We start from the raw sequence: 16,296 nt of genomic DNA, 5'->3' as shown, positions 1-16,296 counted from the left end.
CTGATATCCCGAAATACAGACTTTAAATAAAAATTAATATTTACATAGGATCTTTACTGTTAAAGATTAAGAACTTAGGGAGGGAGACTAGAAAAAGAACAGCCATTGTCTATGGGTCAATCAGTTCTGAATTTCTTTAAAGAATTTCTCTTTAATTGAATAACTGCCTATCACATAGCCTGTCTGTTTAAAGCAGTGGTGATTTAACGTTTTATCCTTTTGCATTTCAGACATGGCACATACAATTGCAGTGTGTTCTTGCAGAGGAATCCTTACTTTCACCCAGGCAGCAGTCATTTTTTTAGAATCATTGGTTTTCATACCTCCCTTTGGTGATAGAAGTATACTTTCTAAGTGATATATAAAATGTTTGTTTGGTTTTTCTGTTTCTGAAACTTCATTCAAACCATAAACTTTATAGCAGTTCATAAAAGTACAGTCGAGTATTCTTTTAACGCAATTAAATTTATGTCATTAGATTTCAGATACTGAACTCTGGTTAAGCTAATAGTTACTGCCATTAGAATTTCTTCTAAGTCTAGAATCCCATGTCTTGAGTTTCTGTTATGTGGATATATCATGTTTTATTACCTATTCATCAGTTTAGTGGATATTGGGATTTTAGGTTTTTTTGACTCTTAAAGTAATAACTACAATAAAAATCCCTGTACTCGTTTTTGTGTGGACATAACGTGTTCAGTTCTTTGGAGTATATACCTAGGAGTGAAATTGCTGGGTCATAGGGTATCTCTAGGTTTAACTTTTCCAAAAACTGCCAAGCAATTTAACTTTTTTTTTTCGGGAACTGCTGAAGCTGCTGCTCCATTTTACATTCCAACCAGCAACATATTAGTTTACAGTTTCTCTCCATCCTCATCAACACTCATCATCTGACTTTTTGATTACTGTATTACCATTCTGGTGGGTGTGAAGTGGTATCTTACTCTGATTTTGGATTGCATTCTGTGATAGTTTAAGATGTGTTTCTTGGAGATTTGTGTATCTCATTTGGAGAACTGTCTATTTTGATCCCTTTTCCATTTTTAAATTCAGTTATTATTTGGGAATAAGAGCTCTTTATATATTCTGGATACCAATCCTTTATCATGTATGAGTTGCAAATATTTTCTTCCATTCTGTGGATTGTGTTTATTTTTTACTACAGGAGGTTGTCATTTCACTTTCTTGGTGGTGAAATGTAGCACAAAAGTTTCTAATTTTGATGAAGTCTTATTTTTTTGATTGTTCGTGTTTTTGGTATCAGCTCTAAAAAACTAACACCAGATCTAAGGTCATGAAGATTTACTATGTTTTCTTCTAGTAGTTTTAGCTCTTATATTGAGAACTGTGAGCCATTTTGAGTTAATTTTTGTATATTGTGTGAGATAGGGGTCCAGCTTTATTCTTTGCATGTGAACATCCAGTTGTCCCAGCACCACTTGTTAAAAAGACTGTTCTTTCTCTCTAATTCCTCGTCAAAATATGTGTAGGGGTTTATTTCTTGATTCTCAGTTCTGTTCCATTGACCTATATGTCCTTATGGAAGTAGCACACTGTCTTGATTACTGTAGCTTTGTATTAAGTTTTGAAATTGGGTATTGTGAGTTTTCTTTGTTCTTTTTTGAGATTATTTTGGCTACTCTGGGTCTCTTACATTTCCATAGATTTTAGGATCAGCTTCTCAATTTCTGCCACAAAAAAAAAAAAAGCAGCTGGAGTTTTGATTGGTGTTGCATGTCACCCGTAGATCAATTTGGGGAGTATTGCCAATATTATGCCTTCTGATCTATAAACATGGGCTGTCTTTCCATCTATTTAGGTCTTTGGTTTCTTTCAATAATATTTTTATAGTTTCCAGAGTAGATTGGCACTCTTTAAAAATTATTCCTAAGCATTTTTTATGCTATTGTTCTTATTTTCTTTCTTTTCTTTTTTTCTTTCTTTTTACCACCTACAGCACCTGGTATTCCTAGGTGGTCTCCCATCCAAGTACTAACCAGACCCAACCCTGCTTAGCTTCCGAGATCAGACGAGATTGGGCACGTTCAGGGTGGCATGGCCAAAGACTATGCTATTGTTCTTAATAGAACTCTTAATTTCATTTTCAGGTTGTTCATTGCTAGTGCATAGTTTAAATACAATTGATTTTTGTGTATTGATCTATTCTGCAATCTTAATGAATTCATTTATTGTAATGATATTTTTGTCTTTTGTGTGTGCATTAGGATTTTCTGTGTACACGATTATGTCATCTTCAAGTTCAGATAGTTTCCTCATTTTCCAATCTAAATGCCTTTTATTTGTCTTGCTTAAAGCTCTGACTAATCTTGCAGTACAGTGTTGAATAGAAATGAGAGTGGACATCCTTGTCTTATTTCTCATCATAGAGGGAAAAAGGCTTTCAATTTTTCCCCATTAAGTATAATGTTGGCAGTGTTTTTTCCTAGGCCCTTTTTCAGGTTGAGGAGTTAACTTTCTATTCCTAGTTTGTTGAATGTTTTTACCATGTTAGGGTGTTGGATTTTGTTAAATACTGTTTCTCCATCTATTGTGATGTTTGTGTATTTTTTGTCTTTTATCCTATGTATAGCTGGTGGATCTTGTTAATCGATGTGTTGAACCATCCTTGCAGTCCTGGGGTAGATCCCACGTGGTCCTGGTGTGCAACCCTTTTTATATGTTCTTGCATTTAATTTGCTACTGTTTTTGTTGAGGATTCCTTTTTTTTTTTTTTTTAACTTTTAACCATTCTATGTATTACTTGTTTTAGGTCTGTCTTTTGGTAAACAGCATAAAATTGAATTTTTATAAATACAATTTAATAACATCTTTCAGAGTTTAGTCATTTAACATTGCTTGTGATTCATGACATGTTTGACCTTATTTCAGCCATCCTATTTTGTTTTTCATTTGTGCCAATTCTGCTATGCTTTATTTTATACCCCTCCTCCCCCCTGCCAATCCTGAGTTAGAATTTATACATGATTTTTCTATTTTTTTAAGTGGTTAGACTTGAAGTTTTCCCTTACATATACATTGTATTTGATGCCCTATAGAACAGTACTTGAGTTTTACAGTCTCCCACTTCAGGTCAGTGACTTGTCGCTTAAAGTTGGATGTGATTTTCCTTAAAGGCATTGCTTGTTAGGACTGAACCTAGAAAAAAATAAGCATGTGCTTAGCGGATTTTCCATTATTCTAAGAATTTAATTCACTCCAAGGTCAAAGTCATAAAAAGTGATTTCCTTTTTTAGACACATTAATAACTCACAAAAGTTTTAAAGAAATTTGGGGAAGACACTTTAACAAATTCTGGAAATTATGAGTCAAGTTCCTGATGTGGACCAAGGCTGGCTTTTTGTTTATGCGACTTTGTAACTTTTTTTTAATTAAAAAGTTTAACTTTTATATAGATTTCAAGCACACAGAAAAGTTGAGGGACTTGTATAATGAACCCCCATATACTCATCTAGATTTAGTCATTACCAGTATTTTTGTCCCCATTTTTGCAATATGCATTTTATTTTATAGACATCTTGACATTTTCTCTACAAATGTTTCCTTATATAACCACAATAACCTTTTCGTATCTAGTACAATTATCACAAATTCTGTAATGTTTAATGTCCAGTTCATACTTCAGATTTCCAGTTCCACCATGGTTTTTTTACAGTTAGTTTGTTCAAACCATGTTGCAAATAAGGTTCGCACTACACTTCATTATGGTATATAGGTCATCATTTTTAAAAGTTGCACTTTTATGATAGGTATCTAGCTAAAAATTTTTTCTCTGTAAATATTATCTTCTCATTCTCACCCTGAACTTACTTAGAATCCTCAAAACTTGGCTATCTCAACCTATTGGTAGTGGAATGTAGGGGAATTTATAGCGAGACTTATGTGGCAGCTGCATTCTGTGCTATAGTTTGGTTTAAGGACAAAGTCTTTTATGATGAATAAAGTGTTAATGTACTCCTGTTCACGTTGGTATGAAATAATCAATTCGTGATTTGTTTGTTTTTATGGGAAGGGAGGAGATGGGTGAAATTCACATAACAAAATTACCCATTTTAAGCACACAGTTGGTGGCATTTAGTCGTTCACACTGTGGTGCAGTCTCCAGGGGGTGAAATTTGCATAACATAAAATTACCTATTTAAAATGCACATTCTGTGGCATCTAGTACATTCACAATTTGGTGCAATCTCCTCTAGCTGCAACACATTTTCACCACCCGAAAACAAGATGACGCTGATGCCTCTGAGCCCCTGGTAATCACTAATCTACTCTCTTATTTCGCCTGTTCTAGAGATTTCACACAAATGGAATCAACCATGTATGACCTGTTGTGTTTGGGTTTTTTCATTTAGCGCAATGATTTTAAGGTTCATCATTGTTATAGTACTTCATTTTATTTTTATAGTTGAATAATATTTTATTGTGTATACCACATAACGTTTATCCATTCATCCCATATTGGACATATCAGTTGTTTTCACCTTTGGGCTGTTGTGAAAAGTGCTGCTATGAACAGTTATATACGGATATATAAGTCCCCGTTTTCAATTTTTTTGAGTGAAATTGGTGGGCCATCTCGTAACTCTATGGTTAACTTTTTGAGGAACCGCCAAACTTTTCTACAGTGGCTGTACTATTTTACATACCTACCAGCAATGTACAAGGGTTTCATTTCTTCATATCTTTGCCAACGCTTTTGTTTCTTTTTGAAATAGTCATCTTGGTGGTTGTGAAGTGGTGTCTTGTGTTTTGGATTGGCATTTCTAAGGTTCTAATGATGCTGAACATCATTTTATGTACTCACTGGCCATTTGTATAGTGTCTTTGGACAAATGTCCAAAGTCCTTCATTCATTTTTAAGTCAGTTTCTCTTTTTGTTGAGTCATAAGAGTACTCTGGATATTTGATCCATTAGGTATATGACTTATATGACTTCTCTCATGTGGATTGTCTTTTCACTGTCTTGTTTTCTTTTTACAAAAATGTTTCATTGTGATGAAATCCAGTTTATCTGTTTTCATTATCATTGCTTGTACTTTTGGTGTTGTATTCAAGAATCTATTGCCAAGTTCAAATAATTGTTTGATTAGTGTAAATTTTCTTAAATGTAGTATTTCAAACATAAAAGAATAGATTAATGAACACACACATCTATCACCCTGCTTCAAATATTTTTGAACCATGGATGACCTTGTTCTATCTATATCCTATCTACTTACTATCTTCTGCCCTCTTCCCAGACATTTGTAAAATTTTCGGTTTACATAATTATAAGAAAGGTTTACATCTAAAGAGTACATTTACATTCATTTAAAACATTCAGAGTAGAATCTTTGTCTATGTTGTTAGATAAGGGATATGTTATGTACTTTTCTCTCAGTGGGATTTTTAAACTGGTTTTTCAATTTATTTCAGCAGATTCAATTTGGTAGTTTTGCTGTGATCAGAAGTACAGTTACTATTATAGAGGTATATGGTTTTTATTAAGCTGCTGTGATGAAACTAGTGAGCCTTGCCTATTGTATGAAAGTTGTGATTGTCATTCCAGAATAGGGTTTTTTCTTCATTTAGGTAGTGCCTTTTAGGTGTTACATTCTCTACTCATTGCTAATTGTAGAATGTAGGAGGTGAATTGGGCATATAAAAAGGAGTTTTCTGTTCTCAAAGGATCTTAAATTTTAATATAGCAAATAGGCATGTGCACAGATATACAGAGGAGATGAAGGAAGAAGGTAGAGTTTAGGTTAAGTATGAGAATACCACTCTTGAGATTTCAAATTTGCCTCCTTAAGTTACTATATATGCGTCTTTTAAGTCCCTTTCTAATTAAATCTGCCATCGGGAGAGCAGGCCAAATTGGAAGGCACAGAAGTGTGCATCTGTCTCTTGAGAACAAAGAGTTGGTGATAGGGTGTCTAAGAGCTTCAGTTGCTGCTCTGTTGCCTATTGATTCTGTACACAGGTGCAGCCAGACCATTCTAATTGCTATTATCTAATTGCTATTATTATGTTGATAACCAATTATCAACAAATTGTTTATTGAGAATATTACCTACGTCATAATTTTATTACTATTTATTTGGTAGTGCCAGGCACTATAGAAAGTAAATTAGGTGGAATAATCTTTTAACAGTGATTGAGAAGGACCAGAGTGACTTGTACAGAACACAAAGACTATGAGTTTACTTTCAATTAGATTAGAACATAAATTGTGTCCTTTCTTAAGGTGTTAATTGGGAATGTTAGCCAATATATATCAATATTGCCTATATAGGTCTACAGTCATAATTCTAGGTATAAACTTGTGCCTCTTATGCAATTATGAAACCCAAAATACTCATCAAATAGTAACAAATACATATTATTTTTAAGTTCAAATTTGTATCATTGATGGGAAGGATGATACTGTAGTGTTGATTCTAAATGAGTACTACTCAGACTTTAATATGCAGTGATTCTCACCTGTGGATCTTGTTAAAATGGAGATTTTGATTTCAGGGAGTCTGGGGTGAGACCTGAGACTTAGCATTTCTAATGAGGTGCTTTTTATCCTGAAATTATGCTTGTAAGTATCAGGATCTAAATGACCATATTATAGTGAATGTATTGCCTCCTATAATGGACTTCTTTTGAGTTCAGCATGCCTATACATATTATCAAGGGCTCAATTTTTCTAATACCTTTCTCAGTTTAAACTAATGATTTTTAGCTTTATATTATATCATGTTCTCTGGGCAAAAACATTTAATTTGCATTGTAAGTCTGTTCTGATCTTTACAACCAATGTAAAACAACTTTGTGGGGGTTTATAAACAAAAGCTTGGATCGATGTTTTATGATGGTACACTGCGATAAGGTGGCCATCTATGTGGTTCATAGCATGTTCATCTTAAATCTTTACTATCAGGTTAAAATTAAAAACACATTAAACAGATAACAAAAATTAACTAGGGAGAATTTTCAAGCTTCTGAAATCACCCGCAACTCTGTGTTCTCCCCACCCCACGTTGAGGGTACTGACTCCAGTTTGAGAATGCTGTCCTTAAACAGATTTTAAGTTAGACACATTAAAATCTATGATATGTTTGAACTTAGTTTATGTATATTTGGGAGTCTGAGATGATGCTTGTCACTTTAACATGGCAGGTATTTAGAAAGTGGAGAATCAGATAGTAAGCTACATTTCGTTCCCCTTGCACTGCACACTTAGTGGCCAGGTGGTTTCAGAGCCCTTTAGAGGCATTAAGGCAGTTCACAAGGAGTTGTAAGCTGGGAGGGCTTTCATTTTTTTTTTTTAGATATGACCAAGTAGTTCTGACTTTATTAATGGGTTCTAGTGCTCCACTGAGGGAACAGAACTGTTGGGGTCTGTGGTCGTGTAGTGGGAGCTATGTGGTGGCTTTCCTTCCTTGCTATATTTTTCTTCTTTGCATCTGTAAGTGTTGATGATCAAGGAGCAAGTGCTGGGTATGAAGAGATGGAGGGTGAAGGAAATGAGATGCCAAAAGGCTTCACGTGGAGAAGACATTACTGGATCTCCCTGTTTCCCCGATTGCTACTGGCACTACTGGGAAGAGTTAGGAGCAAAGAATGGATTCTTTCTTAGCTTTTCCTCTCATTTGCTGTTGTAGATTATAGTGTTAGAGGGAGGAGCAGAAACCAAAGTAAAGTGAAATAAAGTGGTAACAGGGTTAGTCATGACCATCCCTTCCCTCAGAGATCACGGACAATTTATGGTTGTTCGTTTGGGGGTCAGGAGAGAGAAAGGAGTCATTGTGGCTTGGATTTACCTCATTCCATCAACCATGCACTTGTCCATTTTTACGGGCCCTGGTATTGATTAGGAATAGGAAGAAATATATGGGTGCTCCAGTTATTACTGTATCATGACAAGTCATCCCAAACTTAGTTGCTTAAAACAATAACATTATCTCTTGGTTCTGAGGGTTGCCTGGGCAGTTAGGTGGATCTCATGTGGGATCTCTTATGTGGTTGAAGATAAATGGTGGCTGCGATGAAGTCATCTTAAAGGCTGCCTCACTTCTGGTGTTTGGTGGTAGCTCTTGGTTGGGACCTGAGCTGGAACTACCTGTATTTGACCTCTCTATGTGGCCTGGGCAGTCTCTTGGCGATGAATATCTCAAGAGCCAAGAAATAGAAGCTGTCAGGTTAAGGCCTGGGCCCAGATATCAGAGCACCATTTTGCCATTTTCTGTTCATCAAACAGAATATAGCCCCACCTTGAAGGGGAGGGGAAATAGATCCTTCACCTATCAGAGTGTCAGAAATTTGGGTCCAGGTCGTAATTTTGGGGGCACTGGAAAAGAGAGATTAGCAGGGGAGAGTCTTAGGAAGCTTGGAGATTTTGAATTGTGGAATCATTGGGGAAGGAATTGGATTTCCTTTGTGCTTGTCTAACTGCATTAATTAGACAACTTTTCAGTGGAAAATGCCTGTTGTTGTTAAGTGCTATTTGCCAAGTATGGAATTGAGAGGATGTTTGCATTTAAGGTTAATTTTCCTTTTACTTCTTTGCAGTGAAAAATTTTTTTTGTAATGTTATGTGTTTAAAAGGCTTTATGCTGTATTGGTCTCAAAATGAAGTATGTCTTCTTTTTTTTATATGTTTTTTATTCCAAAAAGCCAAACACCACAAAGTTGAGTATATGCCTGCATACGCAATTAATAAAGAAATACCATGTTTTAAAATGATTTCTTCATATTAACATCATTTTAGTTACGCATTACACTGTATTAATAGAAATTAAGGTATTAGAAAAATATTACAGATTTATTCTTGTTTTCATAACTTATAAAATGAGTAAATGACTTATATTAGGTTTATATAATTTTAACCTGTCTTTAGTGAACTGATAAATGCATTCTGTAACTTTTCAACGTTTTATAGTATTCCTAGAAATTCAAATTAACTTATGTATTTTTTGAGATGGAATTGACCTAAAATAAAATTCACAAGTTTCAGGTGTGCAGTCGATGATTTTTGATAAATGTATACAATTGTGCATCTTTCACCACAATCGCGTAGAATATTTCCATTAACCCCAAATGTTTCCTCATGACACTTTGTAGGCCATCCTCTCTCCCTACAGCTGGCTTTGGCCAGAAATCACTAGTTTTTACCTTTTTCTGTTTGTTTTGGTCACTGTAGTTTTTCCTTTTCTAGAAATTCACATAAGTAGATGTAGCCTTTATTGGCTGACTGGGTTTCACTTAATATTATACTTTTGAGATTCATCCATGTTGGTGTGTGTAATATTAATTCTTTTTTATCATTTAGTAGTATCCTATTGTGTGGATAGATGACAATTTGTTTATAAATTATCTGGTAGATGGGCATTTGGGTTGTTTCCAGCTTCTTGTGATTATGAATAAAGCTGCTATAAACATTTGAGTACAAGTCTTTGTGTGGACATATGTTTTCATTTCTCTTAGGTAAATACCTAGGAGTGGGATTGCTGGGTCATATGGTAAGTGTATGTTTAACTTTAAGAAAATGCCAAACTGTCTCCCAAAGTGGCTGTGCCATTTTTGCATTTCCTCTAGGGATGTGTTCCTGTTGCTCCACATCCTCTCACAGCACTTAGTGTTATCAGTCCTTAATTTGCATCATTCTGGTGGTGTTTCATTGTGGTTTTAATTTACATTTCTTTGAGATATTGACCATCTTGTCATGTATTTATTTGCCATTCTTTTTTATCTCATTTGGTTAAGCATTCAAACTGTTTGCCCTTTTAAAAAATTGTGTTTTAAAACATTAGATTATAGGAGTTCACTGTATATTATAGACAACTCCTTCATCAGATATAAGTATTGCAAAATTTTTTCTCAGTCTATGGCTTGCCTTTTTATTTTAACAATTTTTTTTTTAATTAAACTTTTAAGATAATTATAGATCCACAAGTAGTTGTAATAAATAACACAGATTTTTGTGCCTTTACCCATTTCCCCCAGTGGTAATATCTTGCCAAACTTTGCAGTATCCCAACCTGGGTAATGACATTGTTAGAATTCACTGATCACATTCAAATTTAGCCAGTTTCATAAGTACTGGCAAATGCATGTGTGTGTGTTCATGTTTAGTGCTAATACAGTATTGTCACATCTAGCTTTGTATATTCACTACCACAGTCAAAATACAGAACTTCACTGCAAGGATCTCTCATGTTGTCATTGGTAACCATATCCATCTCTTCCCTGTGCACCTCTTTTCCCCTGCTTGTTCTTAACCCCTGGTAACCGTGAATCTGGTCTACATTTCTCATTTCTTTACATATGTCACCTTTGGGGGTTGGCTTCTTTCCACTCAGCCTAATTCTCTTGAGATCCACCCAAGTTGTTGCATGTACTGATAGTTCATTCCATTTTATCTGAGTAGTAGTCCAAGGAATGACCCATTAAAGGCCATGTGGGTTGTTTCTAGTTTTTGGCTACTGCAAATGAAGCCACTACAAACATTTGTGTACAAGTTTCTGCATGAGATACATTTTCATTACTTAGGGATCAATGTGCAAGAATGCAATTGCTGGGTCAAATGGTAAGTACATTTTTAGTTTTACAAGAAAATGATAGACTATTTTCCAGATTGGCTGCTTCCACCAGCAATGTATAGATGATCCAGATTCTCTACATCCTCACCAACATTGGTTATTATCACTTTCAGGGGGGAGGTCCTCTGATTGGTGAGTAGTGATAGCCATTGTGATTTTAAGTTGCATTTTCCAAATGGCTGATGAAGTGGAGCATCCTTGTTTGCCATCTGTAAGTGCTCTTCAGTGCAATGTCTTTTCATGCCTTTTGTCCATTTTCTGAGGATTCTTTGGATTTTTACTGTTGAGTGTTGAGAGTTCTTTATATATTCTAGATACTAGTCCTTTTTATTTATATGGTTTGCAAATATTTTCTCTCATTCTGTAGCTTGTTTTTTTCTATGGTCTTTGCACAGAAAAAGTTTTTAATTTGATAAAGTCCAGTTTTTTGCTTTGCTTATTGTTGATCCGTAAGATTTTCTACTTTTTTGTTGAAAGGTTTATGCTTTGTTTTTCACTTAGATCTCATGTATCTTGAGTTCGTTTTTGTATAATAGTGCAGTTGAAATTAATTTTTTTTGAATGTATTGATGTCCATTTACTTCAGCATCATTTGTTGAAAAGACCATCTTTCCTTCCTTGAATTGCTTTTTTTGCAATTCAGAACCCAGTTGGCTCTACTTCTGTGGGGGCTGTTTTGAGATTCTCTTCTCTTTACTGTTGGTCTTTGTGTCTGTCCCTCAGCCAGTACTGCATGGCCTTGGTTGTACCTACCTGTTTAGTCTTGAAATCTGGTAAAGTAATTTTTCCTATTCTTCTTCTTCTTCTTTTTTTTTTTTTTCAAATTGTTTTAGCTATTCTACTTCTTTAGACTTTCCATTTAAATTTTAGAGAATTCTTGTCTATACTGGCTATGTCCCAGAAATCTTGCTGGGATTTTGATTGGAATTGCCTTAAACCTGAATGTCATTTTGGGGGAAATTGATGTCTTTACTATGTTGAATCTTCTAGTCTATGGAAATGGTATCTCTCTCTATCTTATTTAAGTTGTTTGGGATTTTTGTCATCAGCAATTTGTAATTTTCAGCATATAAGTCCTATACACGTTTTGTTAGATTTATACAAAAATATTTTCTTTGGAGTGATTGTAAATGATATGGTGGGATTTTTCTTCTCAGGTTTTTAAAATAAACTTTTTTAGAAGTTTAAATTTACAGAAAAATTGTGAAGAGAGTACAGCATCCTCATATATCTCACACCTCCGTTTTCCCTATTAATATTTTAGTATAGAACATTTGTTACAATTAAGGAAGCAATGTTGATGTTAACTAGCTTGCATAAATTATATAGATATCCTTAGTTTCTACCTTCTGTCCTATATCTGATCCCATACAGTGTAGTTACCACTTTACCTTTAGTAGCCTTTTCTCTTCGGACTCTTCCTATCTGTGATCGTTTCTGATTCATATCACTGATCTTGACCTTGGTCACCGAGGTGAGGTAGTATTTGTCAGGCTTCTACACTATAGAGTTACTCTTTTTTCCCTTTTCCACGCAGTACTTTTTGGGAAGAAATCACCATACAGTCCAGAGGTGGGAAATTATGGAGAGTGGAGTGTCTGCACTCCACTATTTAGAATTTTTCTGCATGAGAGATTTGTCTCATCATCGTTTATTCAATCATTTATCATAATGGATTTGTGGATAATATTTTATACCTTGGTTTATAATGTAATGGTATGTTAATTTGTTGCTCTAATTGCATTAATTTGTTACTCCCATTGGCCTTTGAGAGCTCTTTTAGTTAGCTCCTACATCGCTGTGTGTGTGTATGTGTGTGTGTAGGCGGAAAGGGGTTCATCACTTCCTTCCTTTGTGGCATTACAAGATGCTCCAGATTTATCCTGTACATGTCCTGCCCCAGGCCTAGGATCAGCCATTTTGCATTCTTACCAGCAATTAATGTTGTCAGTTTCTTGGATTTTAGCCATTTTGATAGATGTGTAGTGCTATCTCCTGTTTTCATTTGCATTTCCCTTGTGACATTTTTCCTAAGTTGAACATTTTTTTGTAAGTGACTGTTAAGATCTTTACCCATATTTTAATTGTATTCTTATTGTTGGGTTTTAAGATTTTTTTTTCCTATATTTTGGATTCAGCCAGAAGTGTTTGACAAATATTTTCTCCTCTGTGTGTGTGTGTGTGTGTGTGTGTGTGTGTGATCAGTATCCTCAGAGAAGAAGTTTTTAATTTTAATAGTCTAAATGACCATTTTTTATGGGTTCTGATTTTTCAATTTTATTTTTTAAAATCTGAAACCTCATCGCTAAATCCAAGGCCAACAAATTTTGCATCTTGGATTTTTTTTGGTTTTGGGGGGTTTTTTTCGCATATGGACAACCAGTCCTTCTAGATCCACATGGTGAAAAGATTATCTTTTCTCCATTGAACTGCCTCTGCACCTTTGTTGTAGAACAGATAACAGCACTTGTTTGGATCTGTTTCTGAGCTGGTCTGTTGCATTGATTTACTTGTCTATTCTTTTACCAGTACTCCACTGTCTTGATATTAGCTTTATGGTAAATCTTGAAATAGGGTAATGAGTGTTCTGATTTGTTCTTCATATTGTGGTGTTCTTCATATTGCTTTTCCATTTAAACTGTAGCATCACTTTGTTGATATCTACCAAATGGGTTACTGTTGTTTTGATTGGAAATGCACTGAATCTGTTGATCAAGGCAGGAAGAATTAACAATATTAAGTCTTCCGATTCATGACCATGGAACATATTTCTGTATGTTTAAATCTTGATCTCTATTTCTTGTTTGCTGAGTGTTTTTATATGAATAGGTGTTGGATTTTGTAAAATGCATTTTCTGTGTCAGTTGATATGATTGTACGATTTTTTTTTTTTTTTTTTTTAGCTGGTAGTTGTGGTTGATAACATTGCTTTTTGAACCCAACCTTGCATTCCGGGAATAAATTCCACTTGGTTATGGGTATCATCTTTATTATATGTGGCTGAATTTGGTTTGATAGTATTTTGCTGAGAATATTTGCATATACATACAAATATACATCTGTACTTGTGATGTCTTTGTCTAGTTTTGTTATATGGATAATATTGGCCTCAGTCTCGTCCCTTCCCCCCCACCCCCTCCCGCTCCCTTTTTGGGAAGAGTTTGTGCAGGATTGATGTTAATTTTTTAAATGTTTCCTAGAATTCACCAGTGAAGCTACCTGGCCCTGGGCCTTTCTTCGTGGGAAATTTTTAAATTAGTAACTCAGTCACTTTACTTGTTATGGGTGTATTCGGATTTTCTGTATCTTCTTGAATCATTTTTAGCAGTTTGTTTTTCTAGGAATTTGTCCATTTCATCTAACTTATCTAATTTGTTGGCATATAGTTCAAAGTATTTCCTGTATTCAAACCTTGCACATCTGGAATTAATCTCATTTGATCATGGTGTTACTTCATTTTATACATTGTTGGATTCAGTTTTCCAGTGTTTTGTTGAGGATTTTTATGTGTGTTCATGAGGGATGTTTGTAGGTTTTCTTATACTGTTTTTGGTTTTGTCAGCAGGATAGTCCTGGCCTCATAGAATGAGTTAGGAAGATTCTGCTTCTCTTTCTAGAGATTGCAGAGAATTGGTTTCATTTCTTAAATTTTTGCTATAATTCACCAGTAAAATTATCTGGGCCTAGTGTTTTTTCTTTTTTGGAAAGTTATTAGTGACTCTTATTTACTAGATACAGGCTTTTTCAGGGATGCAATAGGAGATATCATTCATTATAGGATAAAAAGATAAACTGTGAACATTGAAAGGATAAAAAGATACTGCGAACAACTCTATACATATACATTTGATAACTTAGTTGAAATGGTCTAATTTCTCAAGTACAGACTATCAAAACTCACCAAGGTGAGATAGACAATTCAAATAGCCTTGTACTTATTAAGGAAATTGAATTCATAGTTTAAAATATCCTGAAAAAAAAAGTCTTCAGACTCTGATGGTTTTACTGGAGATTTCTACCAGGTGTTTAAAGAATTAACACCAATGCTATATTAATCATTTCCAGATAATAGAAGAAGAGACACTTCCTAATCTTTTTAGAAATGAATGTTAACTCTGATACCGAAGCCAGTTAAGGATACAAAAACTACAAACTAATATTCTCATGAGTATAGATAGCAAAGGTTGCTCATAAAATATTAGTCAGTAGAATTGAGTACCAATACATCTTAGCATTATGTAAAAAGAAATACATCGTGGCCAAATGGAGTGAAGTCAGGGGTTGCAAGAGTGGTTCAGTACTCAGAAATTAATGTAATCCATCATATTAAAGATTAAAGAGGAAAAATTACATGATTACACCTATTGATGCAGAAAGCCTTTGACAAAATTCATCACTCGTTCATAATAAAAATGCAGAAAACTAGGAATAGAGGGAAAGTTCTTCACCTTGACAAGGAATATCTACCAAAACATGTATAGCTAACATATTTAGAAGTGAAAAACAATGCTTTCCTCTGAAATTAGGAACAAGGCAAGGATGTTCTTTTTTACCACTGCTGTTCAACATAACATTCAAGTTCTAGCTAATGCAATGAAAGAAAAGACATATGGATCAAAAAAGAACAAATGAAATGTTCTTATATGCAAATGACACAATATATCTAGAAAATCTCAAAGAATCTATTATAAAAGTCTTAGAATTAATAAATGAGTTCAGTAAAGTTATAGTGTACCAAATCAACAAATTCATTCACATTTCTGTGTATTAGTAATGAGCATGTAGAAACTGAAATACTACCAATTAAAAAATTGCAGTTTTGTGAAAACGCTGATGAAAGAAATCAAAGATCTAAATAAATGGAGAAATGTACTGTGTTAATGGACTGGAAGACTCTAAAGATATCAATTCTCTTCAAATTCATACACAGTTAACATAATTTCTATTAAAATTTCAGGAAATTTTTTTTGTAGATGTATACACGATTATTTTAAAATTATTTGAAGTCAGAGAATTTAAGAATAGATAAAACAACTCTGATAATGAATAAAGGAAAAGGAATGAGTCCATCTGATTTCGAGACTTATTATATAGCGATATTAATCATGACTGTGGTAGTGCCAGAGGGAAAGACACGCAGATTAGTAGGACAGAATAGAGAAATAGCCTACACAAGTCCAGCTGAGTTTCGACAAAGGTACAAAAGCAGTTCAGTGTAAGGATGGAGAGGCTAAAATATTGCTGGAGCAGCTGAGTTCCCATAGACAAAAAAAGTGGATCATCGATTTAAGTATAAAACATTAAAGTATACAACTTATAGAAGACAACATAGGTAAAAGCCTTCAGGACCTAGAGCATGTGAGAAGTTCTTAGTCATGACACCAAAAGCATTCGTAGAGAAAAACCCGATAAATGATACCCATGAAAATTCACAGTTTTTGCTCTCATAAAAACCCTGTTAGATGAAAAGACAGGCTACAGACTGGAAGAAAATATATGTACACACCACATAGTTGACCAGTGACTCATATATAGAACATAAAGAGTTCTCAAAACTCTAAAAGAAAACCAATCTAGTTAGAAAATGGGCAAAAGATAGACATTTCACTGAGTAGTATATATGAATGGCAAATAAGCATACGAAAAAAATTCATTAGCCTTTAAGGAAGTGCAAATAAAGACTATGATGAGATGTCACTGCATGTCTATT

At 34.4% G+C, this 16,296-nt stretch overlaps 1 protein-coding gene and 1 pseudogene across 1 annotated transcript in view; one reads left to right on the top strand and one right to left on the bottom strand.

The window, feature by feature from the left end:
* Positions 1-16,296, top strand: part of EIF5B (eukaryotic translation initiation factor 5B) — a 71,724-nt gene that overhangs the window by 5,872 nt on the left and 49,556 nt on the right. The window lies entirely within an intron of this gene.
* On the bottom strand, positions 1,949-2,067 carry LOC120606055 (uncharacterized; annotated as a pseudogene).

Source organism: Pteropus medius, unplaced genomic scaffold, assembly GCF_902729225.1.
Source record: "Pteropus medius unplaced genomic scaffold, Ma_sr-lr_union100, whole genome shotgun sequence".
NCBI lineage: Eukaryota > Metazoa > Chordata > Mammalia > Chiroptera > Pteropodidae > Pteropus > Pteropus medius.
The sequence above is the reverse complement of the archived record's forward strand: the minus strand, read 5'-3'. Positions and strand labels throughout refer to the sequence as shown.